Below are 5,171 nucleotides of genomic sequence, written 5' to 3' on the forward strand. Positions count from 1 at the left end.
AAGGCCCATAAACTTTCCGCCAGGATACGGCACAAAACACAGTCACTTTAGGGGAATCGCGTTGCATTTTTACCACTTCATGAGCATTTTCTGAGCCCCACATGCGCACATTGTGAGTGTTAACATGTCTGTCCACTAAGGTGAAAGGTCGATTCGTCAATGAAGACAACATGATCCAGAAAATCTTCATCGTCATGAAACAACATTTCGTTTGCGAAGTTGGCATGTAATCCATGGTCTGCCAGCTTTAGAGGCTGTAATAACTTTAAATGGTAAGGACGTAGTTGTACGTGTTTTCTTAAAACTTTCCAAACAGTCGACAAGGGAACTTGTAATTCTGGACTGATTTCTTTGGGCTATGCGTGAACGACTCTTTCACTCGTTCAACAGTCTCTTCATTAACTCTTGGTCGTCCTGTGCTCTTCCCTTTACAAAGGCAGCTGGTATCTTCAAATTGATGACACTGTCTACAAATGCTATTATCACTTGGAGGATCACAACCAAACTTCAGCCGGAATGCACGTTGCACAGTAGCTACAGATTCGGTCTTTGCAAACTGCAAAACACAAAACGCTTTCTGTTCACTAGTCGCCATCTTCGCTACTTTCGCTGTCTAGCGGATTGCGACAGAAACATTGCGCGCTGCGCATGCGCACTGGTGCCAAACACAACTGTTTGACTATATATGACGGTAGTATCTGGTCCCGAAAGAACAGTTACCGTGGATGACCATGCAGCTTTGCTAGAAATGAAATGATAATTAAATGGACACCCTAGCTGCAAACAGGCGTTGATGAACTTCGTTGGGGACATGTTGAAAATGTGTGCCCCGACCGGGACTCGAACCCGGGATCTCCTGCTTGCATGGCAGACGCTCTATCCATCTGAGCCACCGCGGGCACAGAGGATAGTGCGTCTGCAGGGACTTATCCCTTGCACGCTCCCGGTGAGATCCACATTCCCAACATGTCCACACCACTACATTCGTACTGCGCCTAATAGATGTTTGCCCATCATGCTGTGCCCGCGGTGGCTCAGATGGATATAGCGTCTGCCATGTAAGCAGGAGATCCCGGGTTCGAGTCCCGGTCGGGGCACACATTTTCAACAAGTCCCCAATGAAGTTCATCAACTCCTGTTTGCAGCTAGGGTGTCCATTTAATTATCATTTCACAACTGTTTGAGTTGTTCTTTCATTTAACATATCATTTATAACTGTACGTTTAATGTAATAAATATTATAAAGCGTTAAAACCCCGATATTCATTTATAAACACCCTGTATATTATATCTTGTTGCTACAAACAAGCATGGCCTTATCGATGGTGTCTGAGATTAGGATCACGATGTCATCATAGAGACGATGATAACTCAAGTAAATAAATCCATGAAGAAGTATAGGAGATTATTTTTGGTAGAAAGACTAGATAAGCAGTTGCTAGCAACCCACTCAGACAGTGAATGACACCATTTCTTAATAGTTTGGCAGTGGGCATACATGCCAAAAACACTGACGCAGCAATCATCAGCACTTTTTTTACCTATGCTATCATATTACATTTGAGACAACTGCGCATATTATATTTTTAAATTTTGCTGACAGCAGCATCAGCACTTCCTTATCTCCACGGTCATATCGGGAATGATATCTCGCCACGTGCCAAGGCCAAGGAGACGACGGGTGGACCACCACTCGCAGGTAATTTCAGTGGGCATATTGCAAATACTGTTGTTGTTGGTATTTCAGGAGCTAGCTTATATCATCTACATAAGCACTAACACATAAAAGCTGAATTTTTTCATCCCCTAGCAAATCATCGGTAGTGGTGGAGGGCAAATGCGCTCCCACAGATTTTATAAGCCAACAGGGACAAGAGGTGTTTGACACAGTTGTAATCGGTTTACCAGCTGTAAAAGCACATCAGTCTCAGTCTGAGTGCCGATAGCAGCAGCAGCATCCGTGTTAGTCTGAAAGCAGAACTATGTACAACGTGTTTTGCGATTGCCAGGGATTCCGCACTGCAGACAATCGATTTGCTGCAAAAAGAAATAGCATTTAGGGTGCCGAATGGTGATCGAAGTAGTGTGATTGCATCAGGTGGTTTTATGCTGGAGCTGACAGCGCCCCATTGCGAGTTGGATGTTAGTTCAGCAAAATGGTTAACGGTGAATCACTGCCGTCACAGTATGGACTTAGCAGGTAAGCCATTGGAGACGGTGTTGAGTCTCATATACTCAGTAATTCCAGCTCAGTCGCGTGTCTTCGTGAAGGACTTGGAGAAAGTGAAGTGGGTTATGGAATTGTTAACGGAATGCGATGTCTGTAATATTGCGCGCTAGGTGCGTCCCTCACTCCCTGTTCCGACGAACAATGTGTGTTGACAAAAGCCGCGCGGGATTAGCCGAGCGGTCTGAGGCGCTGCAGTCATGGACTGTGCGGCTGGTCCCGGCGGAGGTTCGAGTCCTCACTCGGGCATGGGTGTGTGCGTTTGTCCTCAGAATAATTTAGGTTGAGTGGTGTGTAAGCTTAGGGACTGATGACCTTAGCAGTTAAGTCCCATAAGATTTCACAAACATTTGAACATTTTTTGTGTTGACAAAAATGATGCTGTGGCTGCCGAGTTAAGAATGAAATTGTGGGATGATCGTTGTTCGCATATGGTAGAAATGCTGCTTTTCTCTTTTATGAGTAATATGTTCCAGAGAAATATTGTAAATGAACATATCATACGAAGAAAAACGTTTTATTTTCAACGTAAATACCTATTTGCAGTATTTTCAAACTTTAAATGTACGGTGCGCTGCGTCTGGACCTGAGACACTTAACAGCCAAGCAGCGTAATATTCAGTACGCAAGGCTTCTCCTTATAAAGCGGAAATTCAACTGTCTGCTGTAATTATCCATTTCGATGGTCCAAAGGCATGTCATGTCAAGCTCCACCACCTTTTTTTTAATTGTCAGTCCTAGTGTCCTGTCAACATTGATCTTACTTGGAGATGCAATCTGTTTTATTTCTTCTGTTGTGGTTGAGTTTAACGTGGTTATTGATTTCGATGTACTGTTGTATCAACAAGGAGTAGCAGATTTTCATTGAGAGAACAGTCAATATTTACTCGGTAAATGGGACACGTAGAACTGAATGATTTGTACGATACGTGATAGCAGGTATTAGTGACTGGGTTACAGAAGATGTGGATGTCCTGCTGATACCGTAGAAATACAGTGCGGTGGTTTCGCAAAATCTTAGAAGTTCAACTATGTTTTAAAATATTGTGTAACACGGTAGTGGCACAAATTCCTCCGACATGTTGTATTTTGTGCTCGCTAAGAGATTTCACGCTATACTGTTTGAATTTCGGTGCTCATTCAGGTTTAATCGTGGACATGGGTGCGAAAAATATCTTTTACAATGTCTTAGATTAGCTCCTACAAATAGCACCAGTTTCTAATATTGTTCTAGTTAAGTTTTACTGTTAGGGACTAATATTTTTAGAAACATTACAAGCAAATGAAGTTACTGGTATGAAACCCAAGTTTGAGTAACGAGAGAATTCCTTAGTTATGCGTACAGAAGTTATTAGGTTGGTGCAAAAGTTCGTAGGGTATTTGTTTTGCTTGTTTGTATTCCAGTTGCTATGGGTTTGTTTATCGATCGCCATTTTTATTTGTAGTCCATTGTTGATACCTGAGTTTACATTAAGTCATTTTGTCATTCGGAGATGAATGGAGCTGTGGATGCTAGGAAATCGAATGCCAAGTGGAGAAATCGGGACATTTCTGACATGTTGTCCTGTTTGAGTTCAGTAGAAGGGTGACAGTAGCAGAGGCAGCCAGAAACATTTGCGCCGTGTATGAAGATAATGCCCTTGGACACAGCAAGGCAAGAAAATGGTTTTCTCGGTTTAAGGGAGGTCGTTTTGACACTAGTGACTGTCCATGTTCAGGAAGACTTCTTGCAGACGCATTGCAAGACCAACGACCAGCAACACTGCGTAAAGTGATGATATTCCACGATAACGGCCGTCTGCATTATGCTAGACTGACAAAAATCACCCTACAGGAATTGGATTGGGAAGTCATTCCGTAAACACCGTATTCACCTGTTCGTGCGCCCATAGATTTTCGTCTTTCCGCTTTCTATCGAACAACGTTCAAGGAAGTTCCTTTCCGGATGAAAATGCCCTCCGAATATGGCCCGACGAATTCTTCGCCTCAAAACCACGTCATTTCTACAGTCACGGAATCGGAAGGTTACCCCAACGTTGGCATATTGCTGTAAGTAGTGATGGAGACTACGAGGGCAGTTCAATAAGTAATGCAACACATTTTTTTTCTAGGCCAATTTTGGTTGAAAAAACCGGAAATTTCTTGTGGAATATTTTCAAACATTCCTGCTTCGTCGTGTATAGTTTCATTGACTTCCGACAGGTGGCAGTGCTGTACGGAGCTGTTAAAATGGTGTCTGTAACGGATGTGCGTTGCAAACAACGGGCAGTGATCGAGTTTCTTTTGGCGGAAAACCAGGGCATCTCAGATATTCACAGGCGCTTGCAGAATGTCTACGGTGATCTGGCAGTGGACAAAAGCACGGTTAGTCGTTGGGCAAAGCGTGTGTCATCATCGCCGCAAGGTCAAGCAAGACTGTCTGATCTCCCGCGTGTGGGCCGGCCGTGCACAGCTGTGACTCCTGCAATGGCGGAGCGTGCGAACACACTCGTTCGAGATGATCGACGGATCACCATCAAACAACTCAGCGCTCAACTTGACATCTCTGTTGGTAGTGCTGTCACAATTGTTCACCAGTTGGGATATTCACAGGTTTGTTCCCGCTGGGTCCCTCGTTGTCTAACCGAACACCATAAAGAGCAAAGGAGAACCATCTGTGCGGAATTGCTTGTTCGTCATGTGGCTGAGGGTGACAATTTCTTGTCAAAGATTGTTACAGGCGATGAAACATGGGTTCATCACTTCGAACCTGAAACAAAACGGCAATCAATGGAGTCGCGCCACACCCACTCCCCTACCAAGAAAAAGTTTAAAGCCATACCCTCAGCCGGTAAAGTCATGGTTACAGTCTCCTGGGACGCTGAAGGGGTTATTCTGTTCGATGTCCTTCCCCATGGTCAAACGATCAACTCTGAAGTGTATTGTGCTACTCTTCAGAAATTGA

At 44.0% G+C, this 5,171-nt stretch overlaps 2 non-coding genes across 2 annotated transcripts; one reads left to right on the forward strand and one right to left on the reverse strand.

Moving 5' to 3' along the window:
* Positions 1–825: 825 nt before the first annotated feature.
* Positions 826–900, reverse strand: Trnaa-ugc (transfer RNA alanine (anticodon UGC)). The gene has a single exon. It is a non-coding gene; the product is annotated as a tRNA-Ala (tRNA).
* A 122-nt stretch (positions 901–1,022) lies between these two features.
* Positions 1,023–1,097, forward strand: Trnat-ugu (transfer RNA threonine (anticodon UGU)). Its single transcript has one exon. It is a non-coding gene; the product is annotated as a tRNA-Thr (tRNA).
* Positions 1,098–5,171: the final 4,074 nt, after the last annotated feature.

This window comes from Schistocerca cancellata, chromosome 8 (genome assembly GCF_023864275.1).
Source record: "Schistocerca cancellata isolate TAMUIC-IGC-003103 chromosome 8, iqSchCanc2.1, whole genome shotgun sequence".
NCBI classification, from domain to species: domain Eukaryota; kingdom Metazoa; phylum Arthropoda; class Insecta; order Orthoptera; family Acrididae; genus Schistocerca; species Schistocerca cancellata.